General features: G+C 45.7%; 1 protein-coding gene across 4 annotated transcripts in view; it reads left to right on the top strand.

Moving 5' to 3' along the window:
* The window catches only part of LOC140391704 (unconventional myosin-XVIIIb-like), a 546,871-nt gene that overhangs the window by 41,918 nt on the left and 484,358 nt on the right, over positions 1-20,595 (top strand). For 3 of the 4 annotated variants that reach the window (XM_072476590.1, XM_072476756.1, XM_072476499.1), the window contains exon 2: positions 19,488-19,634. The exons of the other annotated variant lie outside the window; for it this stretch is intronic. The gene's annotated coding sequence lies outside the window, so the exon portion shown is untranslated. The remainder of the gene's footprint in view (positions 1-19,487; positions 19,635-20,595) is intronic. 4 annotated transcript variants of the gene reach the window in all.

The following is a 20,595-nucleotide window of genomic DNA, read 5'->3' as shown; positions in this document are numbered from 1 at the left end:
GACAGCTGGTTTGTGATGCAGAGCATGGGTTCAATTCCCGGACCGGCTGAAGTTATTCATGAAGGCCCTGCCTTCTCAACTTTGCCCCTTGCCAGAGGTGTGGGGATCCTCAGGTTAAATCACCACCAACCAGCTCTCCCCCCTCAAAGGGGAAAAGTCAGCCGATGGTCACCTGGGACTATGGCGGCTTTACTTTTAATCAGACACTGAGCCAAAGCCAGAGTCATTGATTGGGGCAGGTGAATGAAAACTTGGTCAAGGAGATTGGTTTTCTTTCTTTTCAGTTTTGTAACATACACTGCCTTGAGAAAAGTGGAGAAAACATTTTTGAAGATACAAAAGCTTTGTAAAAGCCCCCCCTGCACACTCTACTGTCAGATCTAATGCTCTCTATGTCCATTGCACTGTCAAATATGAGACTCCTCTTCTGCCTGTTCCCTGAGAGAGTGCTGGTTGCCTGTTTCCAGGCCTCTTTATTGGGCCTTGGGGAGCTCCCAAATTGGCATTTTGTTGCTTTATAGCATTTTGTTGCTTTATGGCACTTTGGACAATATGAACGATGCCAAGCCAAGAAGCTGCCTGCCTCCCCATCCCATTACAGGCACAATTTGTATTTACAGTGAAATCTGAATTGAACAATGAACTTTCAAAGCAATTAATTTTGAGGTTTGTATGACTGACCTGAAAAACAGCAATGGAAGCACTGAGCAGGTCTCGATGGACAGGTATCTGGCGTATTTTGTCCTTTGTTCAGACTGGATGAATCTGGTTTGCGTTGCCCTTTTCCTCATAGTTGTCATTTTCTTCTCTCTCTAGCAAAGGGATTTGGGCTGATTTATTGATTTTGTTGTCCATTTTATGGAGTGATTGCAAGGGCCGGCCGATGAAATTTGTTGGAGGCCTCTTCAGGGCTGGTGAGGAGGGGGCCTGTCTGGGAAAATTGGCAGCTGCCAATCCAGGAGTCTGGACCTACAGGCTGCAGGGTAGAGGTCACTGACATGGAGGGCCTGACAGCCTGTGGAAAGATTTTTTCCGTGAGCCTGGGGAGAGCATTCAAATTTCCTATGATCCCAGAACAATCTGTGGCAATGTGAATTCAAAACCTTTTTTTTTTTGTGGCCTAAAATGGCTAAGAATTGTTGGTTTGGCTGGACAGTGCCAGTCGTCAGTGGCGGGCCCCTACCAACAGGAGGGGCCAGAAAATCCGGCCCAATTCTTCTATTTATGAAGCCTAAGATTCCCTAACAACTCTTGATTTGTCAGGCCACCTTCAAAGGCCTTTGCCGGTGAAGCCCCGTGTGTCTGTGAATGTGTCAACTGATAGCACCTTTCAATGAACAATCTAGTCACCATAATTATCAGACTGCAGAGAATGCAGTGTAATATTTTTCATGTTTTAGTGAAATAACTCACAATTTGTAGCATGTTGCTTATACTAGGCATCTTTGGGTTTAAAATGAATGTTTGCGTTCAACATTCAGTTATCAATTGCCTAATTTCGGAATACAGGATGAGGAATTCAGGATGTGAATTAGATAATATAGTTCATGAGTCATCGTGTCCAATGCAGGGAGGCAATGGTATAGTGGAATTGTCACTGGGCTAGACCAGCTTAATGCTCTGGGGATCTGGGTTCAAATCCCACCATGGCAGGTAGTGAAATTTGAATTCATTAAAAATCTGGAATTACAGCTGTAATGATGACTATGAAAACCATTGTCGATTTTCATGAAAACCAAGGAAATCTGCCATCCCTAAGTGGTCTGGCCTACATGTGACTCTTGAAATGGCTGAACTAGCCACTCCTGGGCAGTTAGGGATGGGCACAAAATACTGGCCTGACAGTGCCATACACATCCCATGAATGAAAAAAAAACATTGTGGAAGATAAACTGTTTCCCACACTAACTCATCACATATCTAGCAATCACAGTTGTTTGAAACCTGTTCTGATGAAGTATTTTCTGCAGCTATCCAGTCAGATATTTTAGAGGCAAGTGGGGGCACATTCTGCTCCCAAGCTACCATCAGGACATCTCGGAGGCCACAAGAATTCCTGAGACATGAAGCCACAATGGTACTTCCCTGCTCCGTCTGATGCAGATTGGGGACTTAGTGAAAGGGAACTTCAAATCACATCATTTCTTCGGCATACACTGAGCCAGAAACTGCCTGAAAACACAAAAATCAGGGCAGCATCTGCAGAGAGAGAGGGAGGTTTCAGGTCGGCGACCCTTCACCAGACCTCTGTGTTGTTTCTTACTCCATGCCTGTCTCTGCTGCCATAACTGATTACATTTTTTAATTGTATCAGACGTAGCGGAATCCCTCTGGTGCCTTGTGTTAGTTTTACCACGAGGTTTGGCTGAAACCACAGTCCGGAGTGATTAGCATTTAGCTGTGTTCAATGCTTTTTGACAACTCATAAAATCAGATTTGCCCATCAGGTCCACTGTTTATTATTCAGTATGATGCTGTCTAGCTTCATTCTTAAGGAAGTAACGTACCTTTTGATTGTCTAGCCATGAACCGTAAATTTTTAACGTACGTCTTTTAAAACAGGCCATATTTAGAAATGGATAATTAAATTGATGGATGTCCTGAAGCCAACATCTCGGCATTTGTTTTGAATTGTTCGAGGCCAAACACACTGGGCTGACGACTAAGAAGAAGTCAACGATCAAAACTTTCCTAAAAGCACGAAGGCCTGTTGGGGTAGGATGGGCGATGAGTGGGGTGGGTTGGGGTGGGGTGAGGGGGGGGGGGGGGGTATTGTGTTCTGCTTCGTTAAAAAGATGTAATTGTGTTGTTGGCACGCAATGGCCACAGCAGGCAGAGGTCATCTTCCCTACTGACCTCCAACAGGTATTAAAGTAATGCGACAAAAGAGAAGGGTCCGTTTTTTTTTTCTTGCTATTCTCGGAGTGAGGAGGCAAGATGATGAGAGAATTTAGCTTCTTACTTCTCCTTCTTTATGTGCCTGACCCTTCTGTGATCCTTACTTGCCGAGACAATACATTTGTGTGGCTATCTATCAATGATATTTTAATATTGTGCCAAAGATTTAGTGGTTCATTGTGATTCTATAATTTAACACTGTGGTCCTTCATGCATTGTACAAAAGCCCATTAAACCTCGGCCTTTTACAATTTCCTCATATGTTAAGAAATACTGGGCCAGGTTTCTCTGTCTTCAAATTGCAAGAGAGAGGTTTGGCCCTCTCCCGCCTTCACTTCCTTAAAAATATAACAATCAAAAATATGGAAATTGCCATCAGTTGTTTGGACAATGCTTCTGGTCTGATTTTATGTACAGTTAAGCTGAATAGTCATAGAACATAGAATTTACAGTGCAGAAGGAGGCCATTCAGCCCATCGAGTCTGCACCAGCTCTTGGAAAGAGCACCCTACCCAAGCCCATATCTCCCCCCTATCCCCATAACCCAGTAACCTCACCCGACACAAAGGGCAATTTTGGACACTAAGGACAATTTAGCATGGCCAATTCACCTAACCTGCACATCTTTGGACTGTGGGAGGAAACCGGAGCACCCGGAGGAAACCCACGCAGACACGGGGAGAACGTGCAGACTCCGCACAGACAGTGACCCAAGCCGGGAATCGAACCTGGGACCTTGGAGCTGTGAAGCAATTGTGCTAACCACTATGCTACCATGCTGCCCGTCATGCTAGGTCTGGAGTTTCAGGGACTCTGAAATGTTTTGCCAGACCAGTCTCATAGAGGATGACATTAACCAACTTTAACCTTTATTCACTCGGATGCGCTGGAAAACCTTTTTACAAAATTGGTTGAGGGTATGGTAGGGACTAGTGAGTTTGCAAGAAACCGGTGCACACAGGAGCAGTGCTAATCACCAGTAGCAGTGCAGTCCTTTGGTAATCTGTGCAGTTGTTAAACTTGGTGCATTTTAACCTGAACCTTCAAAATTCCGTGAAATTATGCTGCGTCCCACACTGGTCACTACATTCAATGGTGAAACCAGATAAAATTGCTAAATGGCAGTCCTGTGATAAGTGCTAGTAACTAAAATCGCCATAGTCCCAGATTACCGTAGGCTGCTTTCCCCTTTGCTGGGGGCGGGGGCAGCTGATTGGTGGTGGTTTAACCTGAGGAACTCCATACCTCAGGCGAGGTTGAGAAGGCAGGGCCTTCATGTATAATCTCAGCCGGCACAGGAATCGAACCCATTCTGTTGGCTTTGCTCTGAATCACTAACCAGCTGTCCAGCCAACTGAGCTCAACTCTTACAACCGGCACATTTGAGGGGATGTAGGCACTGTGCATGCGTGACATTTCAAGGCCTGAATTACAGGGCAAGCAGCAACCAGTCAACACGGGAGAGAGGACTCAGATGTGGGATGATCTCGTAAATTAAAGGACGGTTGGTCACCCTGGCATTGTTGGAGGTGCCGTCTTTTGGACCCGGTGTTAAACCATCGGTCTGCTTGGAAGATGAAAAAGATCCCATAATTCCATTTTGAAAAAGAGTCGGGGAGTTTTCCCTGATTTTTCGCCCAATATTTATCCCTCAATCAACATCAGAAAAACAGACTGTCACCTCATTATCATGTTGCTGATGTGGGAGTTGGTCGTGTGCGTATTGGCTGCCATGTTTCTTATATTATAACAGTGACTCCACTTCAATAATAAACTTCATTCGCCGCGAAATGCTTTGGGAGGTGGCAAGTGGTCGTGAAAAGTGCGATATAAATGCAGATCTTTCTTTCATTAGTAACAGCTGTGTAACATATAAATTTCATAGATTAAAATTGAGCAACCTCGATGAGGAGCCAAGCGTGGAAGCTATAGGACTGAAGATAAATGATAATAAATGGATGATGATGTTAAGCTTGGGTTTTAAAAGGTTAGAAGTGGGCAGTACGGCGGCGCAGTGGTGTCTCGTGGTGCCGAGGACCAGGGTTCGATCCCGGCCCCGGGTCACTATGTGTGTGGAGTTTGCACATTCTCCCCGTGTCTGCGTGGGTCTCACTACTTCCAACCCAAAGATGTGCAGGGCAGGTGGATTGGCCACGCTAAATTGCCCTTAATTGGAAAAAAAGAATACTCTAAATTAAAAAAAAAAGTTGCAAGTGTTTTGAAGGAGAGTTGACCGAGGAAGGTAAGAAATTCTAGGGTCCAATGTTTCTGGGAAAGAAGGTAGGCAGTGGACGGAATGATGATTTCAAGACAGTGGATATGTAAGGAAGGGGCCATCATATTGGAAGCTCAGGAGAAAGAAAGAAGAAATGTTCAGAGGAGCAATGACCACGGTGATAGGATTAAAATTGAGAGGCAAGAAAGGTTATGATATTGAGGAATATTAGAAGCGAAAAGTGAGACAAAATTTGCTGATCGATCAGGAGACTAGTGTTTCCTTGAGCTCTCCCCGGATGTTTGTGGTTGGTGATTAAGGACTATGTACCTTGTAATTCTACTCGTGGCTACTGGAATATTGAACCTCGCCAATTTGTGAGACAACATAGCTTTGTTAGAGTGAAGTAAATGGCTGAATTCACGTTGTGTTTTCAATCGCAGTAATTTTTAAAAGAGGTGCAATTTGTAAGTTACGACGGACCAAAAACCTAATGTGCCGCCTCTGACTAGCAGCTTGGCTGCATTGGAATGACACATGGCCTTTCAACTCATCTTCAATAATAAACAAATGAAGTTAGTAAGCGTAGGAGCTGCAGAACTGTCTTCATCCTGTCCCATTCAATCAATGTTTTTCATGGAGAGAAAATAGCATTGTTCAAGTTCTCCTGTTTTTGTGTGATGTTATTTCTGCGTGCATTTCTCATATAATCATTCTGTTTTCTCCCCCTTCCTTTCTCTTCTCGTCCATCATGTTTGTCTCTTTGGAAAACTCTGCATGACCATTTTCGCCCGCCATGTAGTTTGATGTCTCCATATCCTTCAAGTCGCCTGAGCACAAAGTCCGTTGCGTAGCACACCTCGATTAAACTATAGGAACATGGCTGTTTCCTCCCGTCTAGCATTGTGGGAACAAAAGGAAAGTTACCCTTCCTGGTCACAGGTTCACTTCCTGCATGCAGCAGAGAAGGTGGAAGTTGCATTGGCTTTTAGAAGTGTTGGAAAGCTTCTGTTAACAAGGCAGCAGATGTTCCTGCAACAAAAAAAATTAACCTGGTATTGTAAGACTTCGTACAAAAAAAATTGGTATGAGGTTAGACACACGGGTTGGGCAAATTCAAGAAAATAACCTACTTTTGAAATCAAAAACGTCGGTACCTGTCCATGTGACGGTGAAGCTGAGACTTCACCGATAACAGCTGCAACCTCAGTTAGGGAACAGGCCAAAACGCTGTGAAGAGAATCAAAATCTGGGCTGTTCCAAAGATGTAATTGTAGGCTTTTCTGTTATGTGATTATCATCGAATAGCAGGTATTTAGGTTAGCAGCTGCCACTTTAGTAACACGATAAGGATCTCTTTCTCAGCTGATCTCAATGTTTTCCTGGCCTTTTAGATTTTGTATCAGTGTGGTAGCCATAAGAAGAAATCTATATGCTATTCAGCCATTGCCATAACTTTGGCTACTTCGAGAAGAGACAATAAGCGATTATTATTATCTCCCTCAGATTCTCTTCCCTTTCTTTGCTCAATGCTTCCCCAGATCATGAGGATCCCAACATCGTCATTGCCACTTCGAGCTATTTAATCAGCATGTTTATTTTACACTTTTGCCCTACTCTGCCCTACCTGTCAAGGATCATCGACTCCATGTTGGCTGTCTTGATGATTGGGTCCCGTCTGTTTGACATGCTATCTGTTCTCATCAGTGTTCCCTTCACTCATCTCAAACATGTGTCCCTCCAGGCTTCACAGATGCTTTGCAGCAGTCAGCAGAGAGCAATGTCTATTAGCTTTTCACACTTCATGACAAGTTAACTGGCTGATCCTTTCTCACCTGATGAAGCCAGGTAGTATAAAACTCTCCTGCTGGTTTGATTCCTCACTTTGTCCCTTCCTGCGGTAAGTTAGTGAATAAACAGTGACTGCAGTTGCTGCCTGCAATTGTCCCCGAAGGATCTGTGAAGCTCTGGGTATAATAATGGATTGGGTATAATCAGGTTAACTCTGACTTCTTAGTACGAGCATAACAAGGTAGCTAGTGGGTTGAGTCGCTCAGATGGCGAATGTTCAGTTTAGGGTAACACCAACACTTTGGTTTTAATTCCCAATCTGAGGCTTACCTCCTGTACTTGATGTGAAGTGGTGTCCCTCGAGCTAAATAACCAGCTGTCCCATTCTCTCTCTCTAACAAAAAGAGGTGTCTATGATCCCTTATGGACTATGGCTAATTACCTACCAAGCAGGGTAGCTCCAGGTAATGTCCATAGAGCATGCAATAATCTCCGATGCACATGTCTGATAATGAGCATTGGATGAGCTAATACTCTAGTAAAAGTTGAATGACTTCTGGAGAGTGGGGATTATTGCTCTGAAGGTCAAAATACATCAATTTCAGTTCATGTTATTTTATTTAATTGATTTACAGAGCTTCTGGTCATTGCTTCATATCTTCACATTCTTCCTTGCCATAGGGGTCCATCTGTCTTTTGATTAGCATTGGCATTTGGAGAGGTCAGTAGTGTTACAGGAAGTGGCAGTGGCCCATTAGTTCAATTTCAGCAGTGCCCCTGGCTGACCATTGCTGAGTCACGCTCAAGCCAGTGAGGGTAGTAGAGATGGATATCGTGCTGCTGTCCATGGCTGTTCATTCCAGGGCTCAAGCAGATTGGAGCTTGGGGACTTGTCTTCAAAATGGAACCAGGCCTTGACTTCACAATGCCAACCTGTCAGGGGAACGTCAGGTGCTGACTTTTGACTGCCTCTTTGTATGGACCCTGGGAAGTCGTGGTTTGCTATGCAAGAATGCAGTCACTTTTCCAGTCGTGCATTGTGACGCAGTTTACATTTGCAAATCCAATGTGTCTAATCTCATCAGTGCATTCCGATTCAGCTTTGCAACCAAGATATGAATGCAAGATTGAATCTGTGACATCCTGCATTTGGAATTGGATTGCCTGGTTCTGCTCTCTGTGGTGTTTAGTCTGTCTCAGAATTGCACGCATCATGCAGATAATTCTGGAGCAAATAATTTGTGAGTAATTGGATGTTGGCAGCTTATTCACTGTTTGCCTGGCAGCTGTTAATCTGTTCAGACAGTCAAGACCCGAAAGTGGACACTGGTTGGGTTTGTTTAAAATTCAAAAGAATCTCGGAAATAAGTTTTTTTCCTCTTAAAATTAAGATTTAAATTGGATAGTTTTACATTCCTGTTACCTGATGACTCTCTCTCTCTCTCTCTCCCCCCCCCCCCGCCCCCACTCCCCTGAACATTGTTGGACAATTAATGCAAATGGTTCTCCTTTTCAACAACATAGAAATGTACAAGGAAATGGAACCGAGGGAGGAAGCAAGGATTGATCACGATAATCATGCACTTATGATTGAAAATGCACTCGACGTAAATGAGAAAATCTAAGCTAATGCCAACAGAAATACTTGTAAATGGAAGGATCCTGTTGAGTCATTTAACCACCTCCCCCTTAACTGATGTGCATTTCTTACATTTCACAGTTTTTCTTGCACTGGTCTCCATCCAGCACTAGTTGTTTACATTCCCTGGCCTTGTGTCTCTCACATTTAAGGTATCAGTCAGTGATGGTTGAGAAATTTCTGAGATGCAACCTATTATAGGCTTATGTTCGAGGCCCTGGTGACAAGTTGACTTTGATTTGGACGAATGGCACGTCAGGTTTATTTTAATACAAACCCCATTGAACATCTGAAACAGTCTTAAAGACCTTCTCAACTCCAGGTGCCACCATCATACGTCTTTATTTTGGGCAGCACGGTAGCACAGTGGTTAGCACAGTTGCTTCACAGCTCCAGGGTCCCAGGTTCGATTCCCGGCCTGGGTCACTGTCTATGCGGAGTCTGCACGTTCTCCCCGTGTCTGTGTGGGTTTCCTCCGGGTGCTCTGGTTTTCTCCCACAGTCCAAAAATGTGCAGGTTAGGTGGATTGGATTTGCTAAATTACCCTTAATTGTCCAAAAAGGTTGGGTGGGATTATTGGGTTAGAATCATAGAAGTTTACAGCATGGAAACAGGCCCTTCGGCCCAACCAGTCCATGCCGCCCAGTTTTTACCATTAAGCTAGTCCCAGTTGCCCGCACTTGGCCCATAACCCTCTATACCCATCTTACCCATGTAACCATCTAAATGCTTTTTGAAAGACACAATTGTACCCGCTTCTACTACTACCTCTGGCAGCCCATTCCAGACACTCACTACCCTCTGAGTGAAGAAATTGGCCCTCTGGGCCCTTCTGAATCTCTCCCCTCTCACCTTAAACCTATGCCCTCTAGTTTTAGACTCCCCTACCTTTGGGAAAAGATGTTGACTATCTACCTTATCTATGCCCCTCATTATTTTATAGACCTCTATAAGATCACCCCTAAGCCTCCTACGCTCCAGGGAAAAAAGTCCCAGTCTATCCAGCCTCTCCTTATAACTCAAACCATCAAGTCCCGGCAACATCCTAGTAAATCTTTTCTGCACTCTTTCTAGTTTAATAATATCCTTTCTATAATAGGGTGACCAGAACTGCACACAGTATTCCAAGTGTGGCCGTACCAATGTCTTGTACAACTTCAACAAGACGTCCCAACTCCTATATTCAATGTTCTGACCAATGAAACCAAGCATGCCGAATGCCTTCTTCACCACCCTGTCCACCTGCGACTCCACCTTCAAGGAGCTATGAACCTGTACTCCTAGATCTCTTTGTTCTATAACTCTCCCCAACGCCATACCATTAACTGAGTAGGTCCTGGCCTGATTCGATCTGCCAAAATGCATCACCTCACATTTATCTAAATTAAACTCCATCTGCCATTCGTCGGCCCACTGGCCTAATTGATCAAGATCCCGTTGCAATCCTAGATAACCTTCTTCACTATCCACTGTGCCACCAATCTTGGTGTCATCTGCAAACTTACTAACCATGCCTCCTAAATTCTCATCCAAATCATTAATATAAATCACAAATAACAGTGGACCCAGCACCGATCCCTGAGGCACACCACTGGTCACAGGCCTCCAGTTTGAAAAACAACCCTCTACAACCACCCTCTGCCTTCTGTTGTCCAGCCAATTTTGAATCCAATTGGCAACCTCACCCTGGATCCCGTGAGCTTTAACCTTCTGCAACAACCTACCATGCGGTACCTTGTCAAAGGCTTTGTTAAAGTCCATGTAGACAACGTCTACTGCACTGCCCTCATCTACCTTCTTGGTCACTCCCTCAAAAAACTCAATCAAATTTGTGAGACATGATTTTCCACGCACAAAGCCATGCTGACTGCCCCGAATCAGTCCTTGCCTCTCTAAATGCTTGTAGATCCTGTCTCTCAGAATACCTTCTAGCAACTTACCTACTACAGACGTTAGGCTCACCGGTCTGTAGTTCCCAGGCTTTTCCCTGCTGCCCTTCTTAAACAAGGGCACAACATTCACCACTCTCCAATCTTCAGGCACCTCACCTGTGGCTGCCGATGATTCAAATATCTCGGTTAGGGGACCCGCAATTTCCTCCCTAGCCTCCCACAACATCCTGGGATACATTTCATCAGGTCCCGGGGATTTATCTACCTTGATGCGCTTTAAGACTTCCAGCACCTCCTCCTCTGTAATATGCACACTTCTCAAGACATCACTATTTATTTCCCTTAGTTTCCTAACCTCCATGCCTTTCTCCACCGTGAATACCGATGAGAAATATTCATTCAGGATCTCACCCAACTCTTGTGGCTCTGCACATAGATGCCCTTGTTGATCCTTAAGAGGCCCTACTCTGTCCCTAGTTACTCTTTTCCCCTTTATGTATCTGTAGAATCTCTTTGGATTCTCCCTTGCATTATTTGCCAAAGCAATTTCATGTCCCCTTTTTGCCCTCCTGATTTCCCTCTTAACTCTATTTCGACAATCTCTATACTCTTCAAGGGATCTACTTGATCCCAGTTGCTTATGTACGTCATATGCCTCCTTCTTCTTTTTGACCAGAGTCTCAATATCTCGAGTCATCCAGGGTTCCCTACTTCTACCAGCCTTGCCCTTCACTCTAAAGGGAATGTGCTTACCCTGCACCCTGGTTAACACATTTTTAAAAGCCTCCCATTTACCAGCCGTCCCTTTGTCTGCCAATAGTCTCCCCCAATCTACCTCTGCAAGTTCCTGTCTGATACCATCAAAATTGGCCTTGCCCCAATTAAGAATTTTAACTCTTGGGCCAGACCTATCATTCTCCATAGCTATCTTAAAACTAATGGAATTATGGTCACTTGTCCCAAAGTGATCCCTCACTAGCACTTCTATCACTTGCCCTTCCTTATTTCCCAAGACGAGGTCAAGTTTTGCCCCCTCTCTAGTCGGTCCATCCACATACTGAATGAGAAATTCCTCCTGAATACACTCAACAAATTTCCCTCCATCCAAGCCCCTAATGCTATGGCTGTCCCAGTCAATGTTGGGAAAGTTAAAGTCCCCTACTACTACCACCCTATTATTCTTGCAGCTATCTGTAATCTCCTTACATATTTGCTCCTCAATTTCCCGCTGACTATTTGGGGGCCTGTAGTACAGTCCTACCAAGGTGATCTCTCCCTTCTTATTTTTCAGTTCCACCCATATAGACTCAGTGGGCGAACCCTCGGATATATCCCCTCTAAGTACTGCCGTGATGTTCTCCCTAATCAAAAACGCCACTCCCCCTCCTCTCTTACCTCCTGTTCTATCCTTTCTATAGCATCTGTACCCCGGAACATTGAGCTGCCAGTCCTGCCCCTCCCTTAGCCATGTTTCAGTCATAGCTATAATATCCCAGTCCCATGTGCCCGTCCATGCCCTGAGTTCATCCGCTTTGCCCGTCAGGCCCCTTGCATTGAAATAAATGCAGTTTAATGTAGACCTTCCTTGCTCTCTGCCCTGCTTTCTCTGGTCATGCTTTACACACTCTCCCTTCCTGCCTTTTGTTTCTGTCCCCACTGACTTCCTACATTGGTTCCCATCCCCCTGCAACATTAGTTTAAACCCTCCCCAACTGCACTAGCAAACACCCCCCCGAGAACATTGGTTCCGGTCCCACCCAGATGCAGACCGTCCGATTTGTACAGGTCCCACCTCCCCCAGAATCGGTCCCAATGTCCCAGGAATTTGAAACCCTCCCTCTTGCACCATCTCTCAAGCCACGTATTCATCCTAGCTATCCTGTCATTCCTACTCTGACTATCACGTGGCACTGGTAGCAATCCTGAGATTACTACCTTTGAGGTCCTACTTTTTAGTTTAACTCCTAACTCCCTAAATTCAGCTTGTAGGACCTCATCCCGTTTTTTACCTATATCGTTGGTGCCTATATGCACCACGACAGCTGGCTGTTCACCCTCCCCCTCCAGAATGCCCTGCAGCCGCTCCGAGACATCCTTGACCCTTGCACCAGGGAGGCAACATACCAACCTGGACTCTCGTTTGCGTCCGCAGAAACGCCTGTCTATTCCCCTTACAATTGAATCCCCTATCACTATAGCTCTGCCACTCTTTTTCCCGCCCTTCTGTGCAGCAGAGCCAGCCACGGTGCCATGAGCCTGGCTGCTGCCACCTTCCCCTGGTGAGCCATCTCCCCCAACAGTTTCCAAAACGGTAAATCTGTTTTGGAGGGAGATGACCGCAGGGGATCCCTGCACTGCCTTCCTACTCTTCCTCTGTCTGTTGGTCACCCTTTCCCTATCTGCCTCAGTAACTTTAATCTGCGGTGTGACCAACTCACTGAATGTGCTTTCCACAACTTCCTCAGCATCGCGGATGCTCCAAAGTGAGTCCATCCGCAGCTCCAGAGCCGTCAAGCGGTCTAACAGGAGCTGCAGTTGGACACACTTCTTGCAGATGAAGGAGTCAGGGACACCAGAAGGGTCCCTGACTTGCCACATCTCACAAGAGGAGCATGACACGGGTCTGAGCTCTCCTGCCATGACTTAAACCTGAAGTTAAATTTGAACTACACTACACAGCTAAGAGAAAGTCAAAGAGAGAGAAATCACTTACCAGTTACAAGCCAATCACTTACCTGCTGGCTGTGATGCAATTGCTCCAGAGACTCCCTCACAGGTCTGCTTCTCTGCACCTCCTTCAGGTGAGCACCAAATTCCCTTAACTAGTTAATTAATTTACTTAATTAACTTGATTTTTTTTTTATTTTTTTTTTTTGTCGTCACTCCCCTCTTACCCGAACTCAGCCTTACCCAAACTCAGATACACTCTGTTTGCTTCCAGCACTCTGTTTCTATAGGCACTTCAGCCACACCCTTTGTATCCTTCCTGATTTACAGTCAGCCAATAGGCCTGCTCCCAAAACTGATCTCTCTCCCGAACAGCTGACCTGCAAGGTAAGGAAGTGGTTAAGCAGTACTTACCTCACCCACAGCGCGCCCTTTTAAACTGTCCCCTCTGCCTCGCAGCTCCCGCGCTTTTTGAAACTCCCGCGCTGTTTCCAAGGTCCCGGCTCCCTCTCTCTCCCGAACAGCTGACCTACAAGGTAAGGAAGTGGTTAAGCAGTACTTACCTCACCCACAGCGCGCCCTTTTAAACTGTCCCCTCTGCCTCGCAGCTCCCGCGCTTTTTGAAACTCCCGCGCTGTTTCCAAGGTCCTGGCTCCCTCTCTCTCCCGAACAGCTGACCTGCAAGGTAAGGAAGTGGTTAAGCAGTACTTACCTCACCCACAGCGCGCCCTTTTAAACTGTCCCCTCTGCCTCGCAGCTCCCGCGCTTTTTGAAACTCCCGCGCTGTTTCCAAGGCCCTGGCTCCCTCTCTCTCCCGAACAGCTGACCTGCAAGGTAAGGAAGTGGTTAAGCAGTACTTACCTCACCCACAGCGCGCCCTTTTAAACTGTCCCCTCTGCCTCGCAGCTCCCGCGCTTTTTGAAACTCCCGCGCTGTTTCCAAGGTCCTGGCTCCCTCTCTCTCCCGAACAGCTGACCTGCAAGGTAAGGAAGTGGTTAAGCAGTACTTACCTCACCCACAGCGCGCCCTTTTAAACTGTCCCCTCTGCCTCGCAGCTCCCGCGCTTTTTGAAACTCCCGCGCTGTTTCCAAGGTCCTGGCTCCCTCTCTCTCCCGAACAGCTGACCTGCAAGGTAAGGAAGTGGTTAAGCAGTACTTACCTCACCCACAGCGCGCCCTTTTAAACTGTCCCCTCTGCCTCGCAGCTCCCGCGCTTTTTGAAACTCCCGCGCTGTTTCCAAGGTCCTGGCTCCCTCTCTCTCCCGAACAGCTGACCTGCAAGGTAAGGAAGTGGTTAAGCAGTACTTACCTCACCCACAGCGCGCCCTTTTAAACTGTCCCCTCTGCCTCGCAGCTCCCGCGCTTTTTGAAACTCCCGCGCTGTTTCCAAGGTCCTGGCTCCCTCTCTCTCCCGAACAGCTGACCTGCAAGGTAAGGAAGTGGTTAAGCAGTACTTACCTCACCCACAGCGCGCCCTTTTAAACTGTCCCCTCTGCCTCGCAGCTCCCGCGCTTTTTGAAACTCCCGCGCTGTTTCCAAGGTCCTGGCTCCCTCACTCTCCCGAACAGCTGACCTGCAAGGTAAGGAAGTGGTTAAGCAGTACTTACCTCACCCACAGCGCGCCCTTTTAAACTGTCCCCTCTGCCTCGCAGCTCCCGCGCTTTTTGAAACTCCCGCGCTGTTTCCAAGGTCCTGGCTCCCTCTCTCTCCCGAACAGCTGACCTGCAAGGTAAGGAAGTGGTTAAGCAGTACTTACCTCACCCACAGCGCGCCCTTTTAAACTGTCCCCTCTGCCTCGCAGCTCCCGCGCTTTTTGAAACTCCCGCGCTGTTTCCAAGGTCCTGGCTCCCTCACTCTCCCGAACAGCTGACCTGCAAGGTAAGGAAGTGGTTAAGCAGTACTTACCTCACCCACAGCGCGCCCTTTTAAACTGTCCCCTCTGCCTCGCAGCTCCCGCGCTTTTTGAAACTCCCGCGCTGTTTCCAAGGTCCTGGCTCCCTCTCTCTCCCGAACAGCTGACCTGCAAGGTAAGGAAGTGGTTATGGGGATCGGGTGGATGTGTGGGCTTGTGTAGGGTGCCCTTTCCAAGGGCCGGTGCAGACTCGATGGACTGAATGGCCTCCTTCTGCACTGTAAATTCTATGATTCTATGATCTATATAGTGGGAACCATTCACATGTGATATTAAAGTAACGTTTTGATTTTTAACTCAATTTTCTAAAAGGATCTTGGACAGAAACATGAACTACGCCAGGAATCATCCTGCTGAGCTTCCTGCTCAGTTATAAGACCATAGACCATAAGACATAGGAAGAGGATTAGGCCATTTGGCCCATCGAGTCTGCTCCACCATTCTATCAGAACTGAAGCGTTTCTCATCCCCATTCTCCTGCCTTCCCCCCCTTAACCCTTGATCCCCTTATTAATCAAGAACCTATCTATCTCTGTCTTAAAGACACTCACTGATTTGGCCTCCACAGCTGTCTGCGGCAAAGAGTTCCACAGATTCACCACCCTTTGGCTGGAGAAATTCCTCCTCATCTCTGTGTTAAAGGATCGTCCCTTCAATCTGAATGCCCTTCAATGTCCTCGGTCCTAGTTTCTCCAACTAGTAGCATTGGAGCACTTTCTTGAGAATGGTAGAGGTAGCTGTGCTGTATACCTGCCCTGCAATACTTAATGCTGGCACTTGTACCATTAATAATTTTTTAAAGAATCGTTTTTTTCTTGAAGAGTGAAATTGTATTTGAGATCCAAATTATTATCTCATCTGTTTTGCAGATGTTGAAGGTTTGAGTAATATGAAAGGGAACCTGGGGTAATAGATTTGACTGTCTGAGCGGCAAATGGAATTAAAACGTCTGCCAAAGGCTCGATCTCTGCTTTGCTAACATTAAAATGCGAGGCTAAAGTTTTGTAGATTATTATTAGGTCATTCATCGTGCTGTGCTTTGTGCATGTGTGTGAATTCAAATAATGAAATTAGTCCTTTGAAAAAGTAACTCTATACAGGGGGGGTGCATGCTGTTTAGTTAAACTACTCCATTCATCAAAACCCGTGGTCATCCTGTATCACTTGTGTTTTCAGGCACCGTTAGGTTATTTTGTAGGAATCTGCTTTAAGCAAGGTGTCTCACTCGTGGTGAGCACAGCTTGGAGGATTGAAGCAGTGATATCTATCTCAGTGCAGTGTTGATGGTGGGTGGGAACTATTTTGGGATTGTGTCTGAAGAGAGTCAGTTGAGCTGAGTGTGCACGCCTGGAGGTTACAGATCTGCCACTGGCGGGTAATTGATACATGAGTTAAAGTTGAGTAAGGAGGAATGCATGAGATTCATATTGACCTGTGAAATTTCCTCCCCTCCTTTCCTCATTTATTGTATCGATGCACTGTGCCTGGTGATACTGTCCATCAGGTATCTGGACTTCTCACTTATCACAACAGAAGGATCTTCCTGTTTGAACAAGCAACATCCCACTGTGTTGCCAACACTGGGTCTGTGCTAAAGGCTGTTTATCTGATTCAGAAGCCAGACCCCTCCTGTCTGTGAACATTAGTCATCTCAGCTCATGTTTTACCATTGCTCACGTCACAGCTCCATTGTCCCGTAGATCCTATACATTTGGTGCTGTCACCTGTCAAACCATCGATCCACTTTTGCTGCGGTGGAGATTTACATTTGCTACACCGTGGTAACAGTACACTGAATTGGTGTGATTCTGCCTCACCGCCAACTAACAAGAGCAGGCGACAGAACGGTGAAAGAGAGAGAGACGGTGCCTGTTTATGAAGAGGAGATGCTGTCTGCCAATTTTTGATATTTAAAAAAAGCCTCGCTTAAAGGTGAAGGCTTATAAGATACAGGAAACTGCTGAGTTTGAAAAGATGAGGGGGAAAGGTGAAGTAAATCAAAAATGATTATTAGTTGATGCCAAACTTGGGTTTTGAAAGTCTGAAAAAGGAAGGATAGAATTAATTATTGACAGTTTTTTTACCGACTTGGACAAGGGAGGTGAATGCACCATTGCCAAGTTTGCAGATAACGCAAAAATAGAAGGGAAGGCAATAAATAGATGAGATAACACAAAGGGTCTACAGAGGGATTTAGACAGGTTAAGTGATAAAACATGGCAGATGGAATATAATGTAGGAAAATGTGAAGTTCTGCACTTTGGTAGGAATAATAAAGGAGCTGAATATTACTTAAATGGAGATAGACTGCAGAAAGTTTCAGCACAGAGGGATTTGAGGGTTGTGCATCAATCACAGAAAGCTAGCATGCAAGTTCAGTAGGTAATAGGGAAGGCAATGGATTGTCGGTCTTTATTACAAAAGGAATGGAGTAGAAAATAGGGAAGTCTTGCTAAAACTATACAAGGCACTAGTTAGACCAGATTTGGTCCAAGGATATCTTATCCAAAGAAAGATACATTGGCATTGCAGGCAGCCCAGAGCAAGATCACTAGGTTCATCCCAGGTATGGAGGGATTTTATTATGAGGAGAGGTTGAGTAGGTTGGGCCTGTATTAATTGGAGGTTAGAAGAATGGGAGACAACCTTATTGAGACATAGAGGATTTTTAGGGGGTTTGACAGGGTAGATGCTGAGAGGTTGTTTCCCCTTGTAGGAGAGTCTAGGATTCAAAGTAAAGTGTCGCCCATTTAAGACAGAGGGGAGGAGGAATTTCTTTTCTCAGAGGACAGTGAATCTGTGGAATTCTTTACCATAGAGAGCTGTAGAGGCTGGGCCATTGAGTGTGTTCAAGGCTGAGATAGACAGATTTTTAATCAGTAAGAGAATCAAGGATTTTGAGGAGAAGGCGGGAAAGTGGAGTTGAGGATTATCACATCAGATCAGTCATGATCTCATTGAATGGTGGAGCAGACTCGATGGGCTGAATGGCCTACTTCTGATCCTATGTCTTCTGGTCCTTTGGGATTTGGAGCACCGGAAAGAGATTGAGGTAGAGCAGGAACATAGTGACTTTAGCACAGTGAGGAGGAAGCAGGGAGAAAATGTATGTAGAGTGGGGGGGGTTGGGTTGACTATGGACAAATGGCACTCAGTGGCAATGATGGTGCGTGAATTCACCCGTCCTTGAGTTAAGGCCTGGAGCAGCCTGAGCTGTTGACCGACCCGAGTAGGCATTTTCTAGACACCATTGCTTGTGCGGACCTGTCCTGAGGCCGTCTTTGGAAAATCCATGGCCAGAAATGTTAAAAGTGCACCTAGATGGATTTTGATCACCCATGCATGTACCAGGTATGTGCGCAATTGCTTCAGTTATCTAGTAGATACACTGAATGTGCTCAGCAATCATAGAATTATAGAATAGTGCACGACAGAAAGGGGCAATTCGGCCCATCGAACTAAAGCCGAATCTGACCAAGAAACAGAATTGCCTGCAGTACTGGCAGTACCCCTGAAAACATATCCATACTCCCCATGTACAATCCAGCATTCAATTTCCCATCCCCATGTCCTGTTGGATGAGGAGCTCCTGAATGGACAGAATGTGCTTATGGTAAGATGGATTGTGAATGCACACTGGGACTCTATTAAAAAATATTGGTGGGAGATGTGCTTTCAATACTGAGCATGGTGTGTATTGGCTCCACCAGAGATTATGCGCAAGTTAACTGATGAACCTTGAGTTTATAGCATTTCTGGATCCTGTTTATGTTCTGTAGGGTCACAAGCTCTGAGGCCCCAAAGAATCACAGTGGACTATAATCCAAAATATATTTTTAAGAAACACTCTCGGCCATGTCAAACTGGGGCATTAACATTTTCCTGAACTCCCCTGGGGTAGTGAAGGGGGAAAAGCAAACTTCTTCACCATTGCCTGACAATCTTTCCCTGTTCGTCTCCTCGTGCGGACATTGGGCAAGGAGAGGATTAATTTTGACCATGGTGCACCTCTCAGTTGACTAACTCAGAGGGGACCACCGTCCAGGGTTCTCAGGCAAAAGAAAGTGACCCCTTGGTGAGGGGTGACCCACAAACAGTGAGTTCCTCCCCTAGAATCCAGGCAAACTGCTGTGGCTGAATAGCCTATCCGCCAAATGTTCGCACGTGAAAAGTGACCTCCTGGTGATGCCCTATTGGGAAAAGTGAGGGCGTTGATGCCTTGAGGAAGTTGGGGAAAAAGTGGCCAGGATTTTCTGGTCTTGCTGTTGGCAATAGGGTTTCCCATTGGTCGCTGGGGAACCTGCGGAGGGGGGGGGGGGGGAGAGTTACCTTTGACTTTCTCATTGAGTTAGGCCGTTTATAATTCAGACTTCATCGGCTGAACACGAACGTTACAGAGAGAGCAGTGGTGGTGGGTGGGGGAATCGAGTGCAACTTTACTAAAATGGCTCTCGGTCAATTTGTACAAAAATAGATCAAGGAGGAAGAGCTACCCCGCCCCCCCGTGTCACCAGTCTCCCCTGTAGCTACAGCAGGATTCATTAAGCAGCTTGTCCGGGAAACAGAGAAGGAAGCAAAAGAGGCACGGGAACAAGAAAAGGAACGGAAAATCGAGCAACAGGTGAGTGAGCCCGAGAGGCCCACATGGAGTGGGTGGGAGACTGTGAAAGGAAGTAGGGGAGGGTCCAACTGAAGGGAGGATAATCTTAAAGGTGAAGAATACCCTGCAAAGTTTCTGATTGGATTTAGAATCATAGAGTCTATCACTCTTTAAAAGAGTGTGTCCTGTTCCATGTTTGGCAGCACAGCTCTGGAATATTGCTGTCAAAAAAAAGACATGTTGTTGAAGCTTTTCATCTTGCACTTAGCAGAAAAACATAAGAATGGCAAATGTCAAGCGATCACAATAATTTACACGACAGTGGAAAAGGGTTCCTAATTGGGCGGCAAGTAGATTTTGATTGGCTGAGACGTTGCCTTGGAGAAAGCACCTATTTACGATAATCAGTCGAGTTCATAGTGTCTCATTTACACTTGCTCGAAGAGACATACATTCATAACAGGGACCAGTTCTCTGCAAACAAAAGGAATATGTTCAAGCCTTGCACCTTCTTTTGAATTGCCCAGGATCTTGAGGAACCTATAGTTCCTTATTACCTTCTCCATTGGCAATGCCTTGGCCAATCAGAGTCGACTTGCCATCCAATCAGCACCCTTTTTATCTGTAGTGTAAATTGTCATAATTATTTCAAATTTAGCATTCCTGTGTTTGTCCTGATGAGTGCAAGATGAAAAGCTTCAGCAACACGTCTCACTTTTCAGTAAAATTCAAGTCCCATTCCCCCTTGCTCTTTAAAGAAGGGCCTGTAAATATTCCCCTGTAAATATTTATCCAATTCCTTTTGAGAGTTACGATTGAATCTGTTTGCACCACCCTTTCAGGCAGTACATTCCAAATCCCCACAACTCCCTTCACTTTGTTTTTTTGAGCACTATGATGTTGACAGGTAACAACTTTCCTCTGCTGTCTTGAAAACAAGAATTGCTTATTTTTGTTGTTTTTTCCTGAAAAGTAAAATTGG

This window comes from Scyliorhinus torazame, chromosome 1, assembly GCF_047496885.1.
Source record: "Scyliorhinus torazame isolate Kashiwa2021f chromosome 1, sScyTor2.1, whole genome shotgun sequence".
Classification (NCBI taxonomy): Eukaryota; Metazoa; Chordata; class Chondrichthyes; order Carcharhiniformes; family Scyliorhinidae; genus Scyliorhinus; species Scyliorhinus torazame.
The sequence above is the reverse complement of the archived record's forward strand: the minus strand, read 5'-3'. Positions and strand labels throughout refer to the sequence as shown.